The following is a 16,942-nucleotide window of genomic DNA, read 5'->3' as shown; positions in this document are numbered from 1 at the left end:
TGAACATGTTGAGCAGGCAGTGGTACAGTCTCTTCAGTTTGTTTTCCCAAACCAGTGAAACAGAGGCAACAATCTTCACGAGTTTAAACTGTTTTAAATTGGAATTAAGATTTTGCCACATTCTCAAAAGATTATGCTACCTGTACAAATTACAGAAAAACATTTTAAATCCCCTACCTTTTATTTTGTACCGTTCATAATGTGGCTCATAAAATCAAAGTTTATATTAATTGGCAAATAAATCCAGCTCCAACTCAAGAGAAACAGTAGTAAAGACCTTCAGGAACTATAAATATGTTTGAAAGCTGCTTGAACAACATGCAGATTATATGAACATGCTTTTAACAAAAAAAGGAAAAAATGCAGGAAGAGGATACCCTGATTATCTACATCATGAGAATCCAGATGAGTCTACATGGATATTCAGACACTTTTAATCTCTCTCATGGTGAGTCCCTGTGTAAGAGCGGAAGGATGCTGAGGTAAAGTTGATTTCTTCCTGACTGGGGACTTTGTAATCAAAGTTACTGACCTCAGTAAGTGGTGTTTTAAATAGGTTGAATATCCTACAAGCAATGGAATGAAAATCCAGATGTCATAGAAAAAGTAAAAAGATCAGAGTAGGGATTTCATCCCTTTGAGATGTCAACCTAAGACTGTTCTTAGATGCCAGCTGAAGAGATGGAAGTGCAGCTAATAATTTTAACTTCTTATTTCAAATTGTCCAAATCAAAAGATCCCAAAACCACCCAGTTTCACCAAATAATAAAGCTTGCTGATCTCTGTGAGATGCAAAATCTAAGGTGAAAAGAAGTAAAGCACCTTCTAAAACAACAGATTTTATTTGTTTGATAAATGGTTATGCTTTCTATGCTTCCAGAATGGCTTTCCATGTGTTTCCTTATATGGGCAGATTTGCCTTCCTCCAAAACTTCATTGGGATGCACATATCCTGCAAGTCATAAGGAAGGGGGGGCAAAAGTCAGCAGATCTTGGAATTTAGGGCTCCCACAGACACAAAACAATTGCTATCTTAAATGTGAAGAAACAAAGCAGAGTTTTTTTTAGTTAAATTCAAAATTATTTGCACTGGCAATGAGACCAAGACAGAGCTAATATATATCTATAAAAAATCAAATTGGCCAAAACATACACTGAAATATCCTTCAGACCAAATGACAATATTCAATGCATGTACTGTATTTTCCATTTCCCAATGTTGTTAAAAAATTAACAAATTAAATTGGCTGACAGTCCCTGAAGATACACAGCAGTACAGATTATAGTGTTTTTAAATGGGAAATAGGAGCATGAACATCATAAAGCAAGGAGGCTGTCCTGACTCCTCTTACAAGCACCGTCTTGCCTTTGCCCATGTTCTCTGCATAAACAAAGGCAATCTGATATTTATGAACTCAGTTCATCTATTTACTAGAAAAGGAACACAGTTTGCCTTTCTAAAACATGTAACTGCCTAAATTTAAGTAACTTGCATTTGCTGTTGCTTGCAATGTACTGAGAAACATTCCGAGAAACTGCAAATTGTCATGCATACAGAAAATACTGAGAAAAGACCAATCAGCATTTTGGGCGGCACATGATAATGAAAGTCACTTCAGCTTCCATTTTACAGCGAAAAGGCAGCAGGGGTTTCAGGCTGACTTGCTTTGGATAAAATATCTTTCTTTTCCATTCACATGCTACAGGGCTTTGAGTAAAAAAAGTGCTTGCAGAGTTTGAAAGCCCATGGCCAAAGAAACCTCTTGGCCTATGTCTGATGAGAGCTGCAGATTTCTTCTTGCAAATTTGTTCTTGGTCTGTGCTTTCCACAGATTAGTGGTTGTGTTTTAGACTTCCAGATATAAGACATTCAGCTATCTTCTGCAGTGCAGAGTGAAATAGTGGCATTATGTTTTTTTCATTGGTTTAATTGTCAGGTTGAATTTAAAAGCTTTAACAGTGACACAAATCTTGTCAAATGCAGAGGTTTGACCTAATAAATTATTTTTTTAAATGCAATAAAATTCTAGGATTATTGATTACAGTGTCCAGAATAGGAAGAAATACACTATTCTCAGTACAAAGACAAAGATAAAACATTGCCAAAGGAAAATGCTGGAATCAAATCCTTTCCACTCAGAATGGAGAGCTAAGAAAATTTCAGTCCTCTTTATTCAGCATTTGTAGGCTATCTTGTATTTTCCTTTCAGATGCTGGTACCATACTTCCTTGTATATTCCTTTCAGATGCTGGTACCATACTTCTCTCTTGGCAGTGGGTGCCTGGCAGACAGACCTTGCATGGCATGAGCAAATGAATCCTTATGAGTTTTGGGGGTCATGGCTTTCACACAGCAAGCTCATGAACAGTAAGAACTGCTGGGGTTATTGCCATTGGTGAACCTCCTTGTGAAAATAGCACATTAGAGAACCCCTGAACAATCAAAAGCAGTAACTGAAGTCATTGGAATTTACCAGCCAAATTAACAGGAATCTTTCCATTCCTATCTACCATCATAGCAGGTTAGAACTTGCAACGCAATATGTATTTTCTAGGAAAAACCTTTTTCATAATAATTGACAGGTAGGTCTTTCTTTCAGAGACTCCAGATATCCCCTGCAAGTATGTGCAGCCCTCAACACACTGCCTTGATTTACAGGTGAAGCAACAGAGGCAGAAATAGCCAGATTATATCCTGTGTAAAGGAAATACTTTAGTGAAGACTTTGAAGTGACTATAAGTAGTAAGATAAGGATTCAGTCTCAAAAACTATTGCACTATGGAGCTCCATAAAGGGCAACTATGTCATTGTCTATGATACTACCAGAGCAAGAACTTCATTTTCAGAGGTTCCCACTACAATTTTTTCCCCACTGACACTGGAAGCTTAGGCTACTTTAACATTTACCCACTGATCCTATAAGAAGTATGTCCTTCAGTTTTTATGGCACAAGACCTGAACTGCAGTAATGAAAATTATAATGTTGGTTCAAGTCTCTGAAAACCACTGAACCCTCCACTTGGACTGATTTCACAGTGACAAGAACACTCAGGTCATGGCGACAGGTATTCTGCATGTAAAACTATTCCCAGTAATATGAATTTTAATTATAAATGTATTCTTGATGATTATTGAATTCATTCCTCAATAAGAAATGTTATCTTCAGAAGAAAAAATGAAGCAATGAATAGAAGGGAGTTTCAGGAATTGAAACAGAAGCTGCATGCAAAATCAAGATGGAAAACAGAAGCCAGATACAGAATTTTCTTCTGGGATCATGAACCCTTCCCTAGAATTTGATCCAAGAATTCATATCACCTACATGTCAGTGGGGATCTGCAGATTTGCAGTGATATTAGTAAGAAGTTACACAAATGAAAGGATCTTCTTGCAGGAACAGGCTGGAGGCTTGGAGAGCTCCCATGATACTCATACATCTAATTAAGAACAGCAGATTGGAAGAGACTCTTGGGCCATTAAGTTCAGTCCTTTGTTTTTGTAGGCAACCATGCCATATAATCTTTTTCATATGATGGCTCTGCTTATAATCAATTAGATTTTTTTTGGTTTGGGGGTTGGGTTTTTTTCGTGCTTTGACTCTTGCTACTCTTAGGGGAGAGCTTCATAGAGTGTCATTTCCTTTAGAATCAAAAACCTTTTAAAAAAATAGTTTATATCCACTTGTTCTTGTGTCAGCATTTCCCTTAGCTTAAATAGCACTTTTTCTAATGTATTTATAGAATACAATCCTACCCATCTTTTTGTTTTGCCTGAACATGCTGGCTAAGCTTTCTTATTCTTCCTCATAGGATCCTTCCAATCCTGGGAGCACTTTTTTACACCTGTTTGTTTTTTAATTAAGATTTCTTAAGTAACAGGTAATCTGGCCGTACTAAGTATTCCAGTACAGCTGATAGCTGTACTGCAATACTCAGTATTCCAGTATAAAAACTAGCAGCTATAATGTTTCCCAACAATGTTTTTGGAACTGAAACAGCATGAAGCCCATTTCTGTCAGACATACTAAATGGAAATTTCAGAAAAAGTCCCACTGCCTTCAGTGGGTAAGCCCTGTCTGCTTTTTGTTTTCCAATATCCAAAAATCATTTTCCAGTAAAAATATAATTTCACCAACTATTTCAATTTTGGATAATAACAAAAGCTAGCAATATGTATTTGCCCACGTTTATGAAATAAGAAGCAGTAGTACTTGTACCAGCATTGTTCAAATATCTTTCTGAGAATGAATGTTAAGTTGGTTGAGTTCAAAAGCAACAACAGTATTTTCAAACTATTTGAGGAAGAAATTATTTGAGCAATGTTTGTAACAGTATATACAGAACATTTATCACAAATAAAAATTTTAAAACTCCACTGTAGTTCACATAAAAGAATTCAATCTTATCTCACTGCTGGATGCTATATTTGGCATGAATTCCAAATTTGCATGAAATGAAACATTGTGAAATATTTGATCAAAAGATCCAGAAAATTTACGTGGGTAGCCAAAGTCAATCTGTTTGGCAAAACATGCAGATGATGTTTCTCTCACATTGCTTTGGTATTTTGGAAAACTTGCAGCATCAAAGGAAAAGTCTGTATTCAATGCACTGGAAGCAGTAAGTAATTAAAAGGTGTTTTCTGAAGGAATAAGTAAGGATAGAAGATGTAGGATTTGAGGCTGCAAATAGTCTTTTTTAGTACACTCATAGTACAAATCCTGGAAATTCAAAATTGTGCCTCCATCTGCTACACTATCCACTCTTTCAAAAATGGCAGTTGATAATTTGTACTGACGATACACCCTGAAGTGATATACATTTCTGATTCTGCTGAAAACTGGGCTCTTTGGAGTAGGTCCTAAACTAAGCCACCTCAAAACACTAATTTCACATGAACAAGCTGGTAAGCATGCTTAGTATCTTCATATATTATATACTCATCGAGAATAATAGAACAATAATCCAGCTACAGGATGGTCTAATGATGAACTCTCATTTATGTGTATTTTTCAACCATGTTTCAGTTTTGGAACATGGACTTAATTGAATTGTAACATTTTTTGGCCAACTCTAGCTTCCAGAGTAATGGCACTAATCATACTGTAAATCACAACTGGTCCTATATTTACTAGATGTGCTTGCAAAAATCTCTGAACACTTTTAAAAGACAGATTCTTAAGCTGGAAGTCTTCCCACATTTCCTTCTTGGTCACCCTATTTAATCAATAGGCAGGATTAAAAACTTCACACTTTCTTCTAAAATGAAGTTGTATTTGGTATTGGTGCAATTGCTAATGCAAACTAACATTTTTATCAGTCAGAAGGAGTCTCTATTTAACAGGAGTGATGCTCTCTTGGTCCTGGAAAAGTGCTGAGATAAATTAGCTGTCAAGATAAAACAGACGTGTTCAACAAAAACTAGCTCTAATCTTCTAATCTAAAAACTATGTTTTCACTGCAATTATCATTATTGCAAGACATGAATTTATCAATACTTCCAGCATGAAAAAGGAAGGATATGTAGACATAAGATTCTTATCAAATCTCAGGCAATTTTAAAAATGGTATCAAGAAACCCTTTTTCATGTAATTACTGAAAGTCACGTGGAATTTCCAGTATTATCTGCAACTAAGTCTAGTCCTTCTCTAAGGTCTTATACTAAAGTGTGGTTGAACTGGAGGATTGGGAAAGTGACAGCTTATTTGCCCTGGCTGTCAGTGTGTCTCAGGACAACTTTGATATAAAGCAAGCCAGCTCTAACCCCAGCTTTCAGGAACTGGGCAGTGAAAGAACAACTAGTTTCAGCTTCAGCTTATCCAGGAACTCCAGAGGAATGAGTTATGCTGTCAGTAAAAACTGTTTAAGCTGAACAAATTTAATTTTTCATCTGTATTTGAATGTAGACATGCACAAACTTGGCATACTAAAGGCAGAGGAAGTGTATGTTATTTCATTAATCATTTATGGTCAGCAGTAGCAGTGAGCTACCCCTAAAAGCAATTTGTGGGTGCTTTAAATAAACTCCAGCACTTGATCAGAACAGGACTGAAAGGTAGAATGATTATAAAAGCAATCAGTGGTACCCTTCTGTCCCTCCTTGAAGTCTGATTTCAGTGGGATCAGAGTCAAGCTAGTCCATGGCATAGTTGAAATCTGTCGTAAGATTCAGGTCTGTCTGGACTACTGCTGTATTAGTCATGGATCTCTCTGGCCTCCCTTCTTTCCTCTTCTTCTGTGCCCACCCTGTCAGAGCTTGTGTTACTGTTCAAAGGTGCTCCTGCTTTAAAAAATTATCTCTGAGGTCTGTTTGCTTTTCCACAGGCATGGCTCTTATTGCAATCAAATCCTCCAAATCCAATACAACAGAACTGAAGCTCTGAGAAGCCAAAGAATACTTCTGAATTTCCATCGTTCCCTGAAGCAAGCACCAGAGCCCAGTGAAGAAACATTTCTCACCTCAAAAGAACTGGCCAGGGAAGGGAGACCTACATACCACAAATTGTCAGAAAACTCGAATCTGTAGTACTTGTACTATGGGAAGGAAGAGGGGAAAGAAGAGCAAACTGCTTCCTCACATGACAGGATGATTAGAGGTGTGCACTAAGGAGAAAGGAGGGCTTGATGCTCAGCTAGGTTAATCAGCTCTGATTAAAACACTTGGATGTACAGTCCAATGAATTCTGAGTGTGTCTGCCCATTTATATGTCCAGCTCTGCCTGAGGTTACATCACTTTAGCACAGCTGTCCAGTTGAAACTGTGCTGCACAGCAGCAATAAACAAACAGAGCCCCTGAGCTCTCCAGTTATTTGGGCCAACTGTGCCAGTTCCAACCCAAACAGAAATAGGCTGATTTTACATGGGAGGGGTGCATCAATTTTGTATATTAACAGATCATATCTCACACTTCACATGACAGTAAAATAATGTTAATAATTTATTTAGGGTGCTATGTTATTTGATTAAGGAAAAAATGCATTTTGATTCTATTTCTGTAATGCTTGTTTGCTGGTACACTGAGTAGCTTTAAGCAAAGAACCACATTTTTCTCAGACCAAAAATAATGAACTAGGACATCTTTTTTCATGAATATGATCTCTTGTTGCCAAATGCTTCACATTTAAGTAATGGCTTAAATCTTGGCCGTACTTCCTAGGTAGGTCTTTTCTCATAACCTCTTTAGAAAGTATTTTCAATCAGTCCTTTTACAGTATTAGAACTTCACATGTAGTTGTGAAACCAGGTATTTGATTTTTGACCACAAAATTCAAGGTGTCATAGTGGACTTTTCATTATGTAGGTGCATTTGAAGGGGTTTAGTTTGGCACCCCCTTCTATTTTTTTCTTAAATCAATTGTCTTGCTTGTTTTATTTTAAAGGCACTTTGCTACTTTTATTTCTGTAGGCACAGGGTAAAGCAAAAATGAGCCTAAACATGGTCAGAAACAATGAGGGATGCAATGAAATGCCATCATGAGGAAAAAAAATGAAGAAACTCTGTTTTAGGTTTTCTCTTTCCTTTCATATTTAAACTGAAAATATTTGAACAATTTGGGTAATGTCGGTGACCAGAAGAAGCTGAGTACTGCATGCAATAAAATAATGAATGTAAAGCTAACTGCCCTGCAAAATAACCAGCAAAACTCATATTCCACTTTAGCTCTTTACACAGGACTTACATGAAATTCAAAAGGTACATCGGTTTGTGGAAATAGTTCAATAGCTGTCGACTTCCTTTAAAAATCCACAGGACAAAAAAAATTAAAATCCTATTTAATTCCTTTCCTGTTTATAATTTTACCACCATATTACTTTGACTTTAAGAGAGACAGAGGAACAGTCGAGCTGGAGTCTGTAACTGTAGGTAGCACCATCGCAGTATTTGAAATATAGTGCAATGCAGAAGTACTAACCTCAGAGATCATTGTATCAGGGAGCTCTCATACAGATGTAAGAACTCCTGGTCAAGGCTGCTCCTTTTGCAGTTGCTGGCAATTAAAAAAAAGTTACAGCATAACAATCTAAAACAATGCATGTCTTCAATTTTTAGCAAATCAAAAGGATGATGTGTTTAATTTATTTTTGTTTCATTTATTTTCACTTAATTTATTTTCAAAACAATGGTTTTGAAAACATACTTCCAATAATTTAGTAGGTTTCTTTTCCTATCTGAAAAGCTTTGTTTCAGTGTTTCAAATACAAAAGTTCAGAAATAAAAGACTACTTATTTTGAACAGAAAACCTTACCTATACTAAAATATATTTATGAAATGTTTTCTTTCACAGTTTTTGTGTGCAAAGTTCTGACCCAGACATTTTTTCAGCTCTGTTTCATTTTCACTTACTGCTTTCTGTAGATACACAGTATCAAAATGTCAATATTTCCGTCCAAAAACCATACAAGTGTGCCAAGATGAAAGGATTCCACTCTACAGCTCGACAAGGCACCTGCCTCTCCCAAATTTTTATTTAATGAGGCAAGTATTTGCTCTCTTGCATTACACACAGAGTTTGAATAGGCGCTTTGGATCTGTAGAGCCAGACTGAAAAGTGGAAACCTGTCAGAGAAGTTAGATAAAACCATAGGATAGAATCATAGAAACATTTACATTGGAAAAGACCCTTAGGATCATCAAGTCCAACTGTTAACCAGTACTGTGATGCCTTTGGCAGATTTCAAAATCTCTGCTCCAAGAGAAAGCATACAATGAAGGAGAAATTTTGAAAGACAGCAAGAATGAAGTTCCCGTGTGTCACTTATGCATATAAAGAAACTGCTTCATTCACACCACGCCCTGCTGAATTTCTAATACTGCAATTATATAGCTAATGGCATAACTCTATCTGTAACTGTAACCTCAAAACAAAAATGAAATGTAGTTATACTTATTGTTACCACATGCCTTTTACTTTCTTGGACAAGACTATCTAGCACAAAGAGATTTATTAGTTTCAATTAGCTGCTGCTTCTCTCCATAGCTACCAGCATTTAGCTGACTGGTAACATAGCTTCATCTTCAACTTCATTCACCCAACAGACACTGGAGTGAAAAATACTGCTACTTTTGCTCTAACTGACATGACCCCTACCTCCAGACTAGATATCTAAAAATGTTTGGTCCTCCTCTGTCAATGAAGAGATGCTCTATTACAGTGCAGCCTCTGTAAATGTTACTCAGCAAAACCAAGATGGTAGATAGCTTTATTTAGGTAGGATTTTTAAAATAATTAACTGGTTTTGGAGCACCAACACCACTGACTTTCACTGGGATTTAGACAAAAAGGAATACTGGGGGGAATTCCACCTCGACTGGTTTTTTTTTCTGCTATGCTACAGAGTAATTTTGGATCTTTTGGGGGGATGGGGGAGAAATGTAAAGAAAATGTGAGAAAAGTCAAGAAAAACTAACAAACAAACAAGAACAAAAGTCCCAGGAGACTTTTAAAGAAAGCAAGCTGCTTTGGGAATAGCTGTTCTGAACACTTACTTATTTTAAAGTTTTTTAATACCACATTCAAAAGTTACCATTTAAATGTCTCCTTCCAGTTCTAAGAGAACAAAAGCCTGCATCACAACACCCACCAAAATAAGTCTGCCAGAGATGGCAGGGATTGCACGAGTTGCAGACATTTTTCCTTCCTGGCAAGGTGGCTGCACAATTCCAAGAGCGTGTGCAGACAGCATTTCTTCCAGTGTCTGCCTCCTTGCTGGAAGAAAACCCCTAATGCCCTACCCATGCTGATTCTCCTTGATAGTGCCCCAGTGATGCCTTGCAACTGCTGAAAGATCTACAGGGAAGATGCTTAGATCTGTGAAGTATGTCATCAGGCCTCTCTCAGTTTGTTATTTGTTTTCCAGAAAGTGTCAGGCCCTGATCTACTTTATGAATCAATTAAAAAAAAATCAAAACCACTACACCATAAAAAAAACCACACCAAAAAACCAACCAAGCAAAACACAATTTAAAAAAACGCAACAAAAAAACTTACAAATTAATCCTACAACCATCACTTGTCTATGTTCTGTCAGGTTTTGAGGCATTTTGCAAGTTACTGTTGTATTATCTTATGCATGGCCTAGGCTGAGAAAAAACAACCACACCTCTGGCTTAATTTCTTTGTTAAAAAGGAAAATATATTTATGCCCAAATTTTTTGTTGTCAGGAGCTCAGGCAAACACCTACATTATGCATTTTAAGAGAACACTATATAAACATGGAATAAATTACTCTAAGCCACAATGTATGCACACCCCTTCTTAGATAATGGAATGTCCTTTGTAATCAGCAGGTTTAAGTCCTCTCTACCCCATTCACACTTTCATTAATCGAGTCTACTCATGGCATACAGATGTGAGAAAACTTTTGCAAGTGTGAGGGCCACATGACTCATTTCCATGTTTTACACTTTAGACATCCAGCAGTCTGACACTGTGCTAATGCTGCTGAACATTTACTTTTGCAGTTACTCAAAACAGCTCTGAGATACAGCAGAATTTGTCCATCTTTCCCTCCACATGTGGGAAAGGTATACAGATGCCGTTCCTACAAAGCTACAGGTTATATGAAGTCTAACCCTAGAAGGCAAAGAGAATCCAAGCAAAGAAATCTTGTATCCACTTGGATGTCCAAAAAACAAAGTTTCAATGTGAGATTCAGCAACTGGTCAAAAGAATTGTTTTGTTTCTGTTTGTTTTGAAGGTTAACATTGCTGATATACAGAGACTACAGTCCAGTGACATGCAACTTCATCCAATATTTTGTGAAGAGAAATCTAAATGCTGGCTCTCTTCTTAGTTCAATCAGTAGCTAACAGAAAGTTCCTTCTTTTCTATCTAACAAGATCCTTCCCTTCGTCCTTCCCCAGCTACAAGAAGATAGTGGCTGGGATGTGGGTGTTTTATTTCACTCTGTAACAAGTCTAAAAGAGCACAATTGCTGTGCTCTTAGATATTTAGATTATTAAATCTGTCAAGATTTTTAAATTCCCAGGGGATGTTTTTTCATATTACTATTTTTTGTACACGGCAAAGAACAAAGAAGATTTCATCTAGCTTAAGGAGTATAGGCATCATTGTAAAACAAAAAAACCCCAAACATAAATATAACCTTTGCCACTGGCACATGTCTGTACTGAGGATGCAGCTATTGTGGAAGCTGATGAAATCAGAAACAGCTGCAGACTCTGCCCACTGAGGGCTTAGAATTTGACACTTGTGACAGACAGCCAGTGAGCAAAATAATGGAATGAAAGGGTTACACCATCCTATGGCGTTTACTGGACCAGCTGCTGTTCCCATGTAAGTAAACAGTGGTGAGGGCAGCAAGCCATGAACTGTGCCACTTCCTTCCACCAGAGACCTTGGGAAGGAGTTCTGCTAATGGTAACAGGAGGGAGCACTGCTAGAATATTGCTGGGAACAAGTCTGACATCCCACTGAGTTCTTTCCATCTGCTATTTCCTTCATATTGTATTTACACTTCTAGATAGAAGAAAAATCTATAGCACCCATACAAAAATCAGAATCTGATTTTAACACATAATTATTAATTAGCCCTAAGTGCTAAATCAACATCATTAAATACAATTCTATTTTTATCATGCAACAGATACTCTTTCAGACTTTTTTTTTAAGAAACATTTTTTGCCTCAAGTTCTTGTGTTTGGTCTGTAGCCAGAGGAAATTATTTTGGGAAAGTGTAAGGCCACTTGGACAAGAGATCCATGGGAAAATGGACATTAAAAAAAAAAAGGGGGGGGGGGGCGTTGTCACTTGTCACTTCAGAAAAAAGATTGCTTTCCCTCACTCTTTTCTTGCTTACAAGCATATCTTCAAAACCTGGGTTAGAAGACAACTCTAAAAATTACCTTTTCCATTATGTAAGAATGCACAGGATTCCCTCTCATAAGAAAAAGCACAACTTTTGGAGATGATCACCAAACAACCCAGACTATGACTTCTCCATCATGGAGTGTTTAGTATCTACCTACCATACCACTCCTGTATATATAATTTGGAATTAACATTGCAGATATTTTCACTCACAGATGGTTTATTATGCATGGTAACAGCCCATATTAATATCCAGCTATCAAGACAACAGAAACTTCCCAGAGAAAGACCTCTTCTACGTCCACCACTGTACTACAATTCTTTCGCACAAGACAAATTTCAGTTTGTTCAACCCATTTCACAGAAAGGGGGCGAAAGGAATCACATGTCTGAAAAGTGTTTTCATGTCCTCAGACTAACCACACAGGCCTTCTATCAGCTGTCTGCCCCTAGCATATGTAGCACAGAGTTTCAGCTACAGTCAATACAGTGTAATTCAAATTTACCTTGACTGTGCCAGATATCAGCTTTCAAGAACCATCTAAAGATTTAAGTGCCACTCAGTCCTCTCCAGGTTTTTATAAACCTGGTGCCTGAAATATCTTCCTTATGGCCTATTTTAGACCAACAAGGAAAAGAATGCAGAGTATTTCTATTTCTTACCCAGAAGACACAGAGTGCCTAGCTAGTCCTCCTGCAAGAAGGGTCAGCTTGATGCCTTCACTTGGTGGCATCTGTGGCATTCACACACAAGGAAAATGTCGTCTTTTCCTTCTAATCATTTACAACCATTTGTTTTGTTGGGGCTAGAAAATTGCAGCTCAGTGTAGAAAAGGGCAGCAGGCTCTCAGGGATTTAAACAGACATGGAATCTCTGACATGGAAGGGATTTCAGTGCAGGCAAGGAAGGATGAAGGTACAAGCTAGATCTAGGCATATGAGCATCTTACTCTTTCTACTGTTTTCCTAGCACATGTGAAAAGGATAAAACAAATAACATTTCCAAGTCCCCTGAGGTGAATCCCAGTGACAGACCTACCTCCTCCCACAGTGAGGGATCTCACAAGTGCCCAAGTGGACAAGCCAATACAGCTGGGAAAGGCTCCCCTGTTATCCCCAAGCAACAGGGACACATAGTTCTGTCCAGAGCAAGGCCCACTGAGAAGCCAGAGTACTCTCAGAGAAATGTAAAACACTATTTATTTTGTAACTATGACACAATATTACATAATCCCCCTTACTAACAATCTTATATTGCCCTGAAATATAATTTTCCTACATGCTCAGTTCTGTAGTTCAGACTCAGCAGTGAATATTCATAGCTAGGTGTACCTGCACTGCAGCTATGATAGAAGCTCTGCAAATAATCCCAATGTACACAAGTTCAAGTATTTTTCTCTCTTCTACATACTCACTGGTTTAACTATATATTCAGTGACATTTTCACTATTGTAATGATTCCATAAACACATTTTAGGATTCTTGCCAGGGCTTTTCCTACACGAAGTGCTTGCATGGGTATATTTTTGTGTGCGCTAGTTTTTTATGCTAAATTTTTCAGTGTATTATTCTTTCTGACTGCTTGATTGTCAGGAATGGCAGTCCTACACCAAGGTTTTTTTCTATGAGGCTTTCCAGTAACACAAAAAATTATATCCAGATGAATTAATTGACTCTGTGTTTGTTTAGTCAGCTTCCCCCCTACCTTAATCAGGCCTCTACACACATCACTTTCAAATAGAAACTCCAGGTGTAAGTCAGAGTACATGCCACAGGCCACTTCACGAGCGTGTGATTATGTGATGCAGGTATCCTACACTTTGGCTCACAGATCAGGATATTTCACCGAGAAAGAAGTGGATATTTGGTGAGGCCCACAGATTATTATCTGGGAAAAATGACAGCCAAGAAGGGTTATAGTGGCCCATAAAATCATGACTGTTACAGGGAAATTATGATAGTTCTTCACTGTCTCTTCCACACAAGAATTATAGGCCAAAGTTGTTGCTCAAATTCAAATTCTTTGGGTGGCTCTGGCAGCAATAAGAAAAGTTAAAAGCATTTGGGAAAACCATAATCTGTTTCAGAAATACATGTACAATGTGCTAGAAGCTCTCTGGAGAAAACTGGTAAGGTTCTTCCCAGTCACTACATAGAAATGGTTCCTTACAGCTTTTCTTTCACTTAAGGGAGTCAGACTCCAAGCAACAGGTAATATTACAGAATTAGACTCAAGTCCTCAATAGGTGCAAACAGAACTTGACTTGAGAGAAAGAGCTTAAAAATGGCTAATCAGGTAGGAAGACTGTGCACATCATGAAAAAATATATGAGGAAGCTAGGAGCACAAGACAGCTGTATTGCAGTAGCTGTATTTGAGATCAGTTGCAAACAAGAATGGCAAAATGCATCTCATTGTTCAATTTATGTCTTGCAAGTATTTACACAAAAATAATCAAACTTAGATAAGCAAGCCCTGAGTCCACCAAAAAAAAAAAAAAAAAAGCCAGCCAGCCAGCAAGCCCCTCCCCAATCCGAGATGTTTGCTCATGGACAAACTGAGCAGGTAGTTCAGTATTGGAGCCTTCCACAGCAGTTAAGGCCCTGTTGTACATCTGGACATGTACAATAAGATCTGGACCGTGTCTCCATAGTTCTTTATAGAGATTTTTCCTCCTCCTTTCACTCATTTAACCACTATTTCAGAAATTTTAGGAAGATATTTCAGATTTTACTCCATAGAGTGCAATAGCAAATGCAACATTTTGTTTGTGTTCTTAGGTAGCACAAGGTATCTTTTGTGATGTGTGCAAGAGAGAAAATGAGAGCAACAAAATGATGGGGAAGGAGACAAGGAGGGAGGAAGCTAGAGAAGAATAAAACCCCTCCAAACAGATGGACAAACCATTGGAATTACCAGCCTTTTGCCTAATACACATTCAGTTCTCTCTTAACTACAGAGTCTGAAACAACTTAGCATTGTTTCAATTTCTATATGATGGTTTATTCCTCATCTTCCTCTTTGGATTTTATGTGAAGACTTCTTTCTCTCTGGGAGGAATCATTAAGGAAATAGCTGCCCTTCTTTTAAACTATCCAGAAATGTGATCTGCAGTTACAGTCTCCATCACATGGGGAATAAGAATCTAGATTTATACTTTGCTCATTGGTGCCCTAAAAAGCCAACAGGATGCAATGTTCTCTCTTTGGCCTCCTTTCTTCCCTCTGCAGAGGCACCTTCTGGATGCTATGGAATAGGCTTGCTGTCCCAGACCCTGAGATGTGACCCCCTCTGTATGGCCTGCATGTTTTTCTCAGGCCATAGGGATCCTTCTGAGCCCCTGCAGCAAAGAACAACTCCCCTGCAACTCCCCTGCAATACATGTGCAGCCCAAATCTCTCTTCTCAATAATTCTTTAACTGTATTTACACTAATTTAAATTTACTACCCCTTTTCCTGTGAGTATATATCACCTCTCCCTAATAAAATGTTAAAGCATCAGTTTTAAGTGAATAAAAAATTGTATTGCAGATACAACTGAAAGTTCAACTATATTTACAACTAAAGCAATTTTGAACAGGGGATGAGATGGATTCTCCAAAGAAATGTCTAAATTTATGGCATAAATAAAGATGCAACAAGTTTCAGTTTTTAAAAAATGCTTCCTTCACCAATGTTTGATTGGCAACAGTCAAACCATGAAACAGTTCAATTTTAAAAAATGTCTAAATTATAGAGATTAAATTATGTCTGCTAAGAGATGTTCACAAGCAGTCTCACACATGCACATAGTAACTCTGAACTGCAGGAGTTTATCATTTGCTTTATTCTAAAAATTAAGAGAGTATTGGATCATGATTCAGAAACAAATATAGAGTTCTGTAAAAACTTTTTATAATAGTTTACTATCTTCTGATACTGGCCCTGATTCCCCATTTTACACCTGCATGCATCAAAATTAGAATATAATATGAAAAGCCTGGTTTTGCAGTACCCTTCTCAACTACTGGAAGTCTGCATTTTAGCTAAGACCCAGGACTCACATAACAAGCCTGCTTTCTTCTCTTGCTAAAAGCAGCAATGTGCCATCAGTAGAATCAAACTTATTATCTAGAAGGTTAATAAGTTTCTCTCCTAACATCTATTTTCTTAATTTACTAGGATAGTAATCTGATTTTTTTTTGACAGGTGAAGTCACTTCAGGAAGAAGAGGGAAACTGAAAGGTAGGGCAAAATGTCATTTAGAAATTGTAACTTTTTTTTCTTCTTAATATTATAGGATTTATCTGATTTCTATGAATCTGAAAGATAACGTGAAATGAGTCAGTGTTTCTGTAATATTTTAAAATATAATTTGGAAAATATCTTTGGCACATATTTTCTTTTTCCAAGAAACACATTATTCTTAACAGCTCTACCAACAAAGGGCATAAACTGCAAACAATGGGCAACTGGAAACACACAGAAACATACAGAAGAAGATGGACGTGGGAGACAACAGAAAACAACCACACTTTTAAAAATTATGTCCATGTGAGAGGAAGTAACGTCCAACATGAGGATTGAATACATGGGAAAACCTGGAAATATTAATGCTGAATGATTTACAAGGAAAAAATAAATACTGAATGTGGCTGGACAGTTCATAGGAATAACTTAGGTCCTTTTAGTTCAGAATTGATTCCTGAACAGATCAGCATTCTAAATTATTTAGGTAACTTTTTAATATGAGTATATTCCACTTTATAGACTGCACACAAAATTTTCATAATCACAATGGCCCTAAGTACATACTACTCAAAGCATGCAATGTCATTTACAGTGTTTGATGCTGATTCTCACTCTGTATAACTCCCAGTGCAACACAGAACTCTGTAAAGTTGACTGTACAGATGTTCCAACAGAACCAGACTAGTTGAGATCCTTCTGTAAATAATTTATATGACAGCAAACTCTGCTTTTTGTTAATCCAAATTTTGACCTTTTATTCATTTGCCTCTTCTGTGTAATGTGCTTCTACATACTTCTGAAGGCTTTTAGTGTCCCCCCCTAAACTTTCTCTTTCAACCAAACTACCCAAGCTCTTCTACATTTCTCATAAGTAAGA

At 37.3% G+C, this 16,942-nt stretch overlaps 1 protein-coding gene across 2 annotated transcripts in view; it reads right to left on the bottom strand.

The window, feature by feature from the left end:
* Positions 1 to 16,942, bottom strand: part of ST3GAL6 (ST3 beta-galactoside alpha-2,3-sialyltransferase 6) — a 319,252-nt gene that overhangs the window by 149,655 nt on the left and 152,655 nt on the right. Inside the window, exon 13 of one of the 2 annotated variants that reach the window (XM_054518143.1) lies at positions 7,966 to 7,990. The exons of the other annotated variant lie outside the window; for it this stretch is intronic. The gene's annotated coding sequence lies outside the window, so the exon portion shown is untranslated. Of the gene's footprint in view, positions 1 to 7,965; positions 7,991 to 16,942 lie in introns of those variants that run through there. 2 annotated transcript variants of the gene reach the window in all.

This window comes from Molothrus ater, chromosome 2, assembly GCF_012460135.2.
Source record: "Molothrus ater isolate BHLD 08-10-18 breed brown headed cowbird chromosome 2, BPBGC_Mater_1.1, whole genome shotgun sequence".
Taxonomy (NCBI): Eukaryota; Metazoa; Chordata; class Aves; order Passeriformes; family Icteridae; genus Molothrus; species Molothrus ater.
Note: the sequence above shows the minus strand (reverse complement) of the source record. Positions and strands in the feature narration are given on the sequence as shown.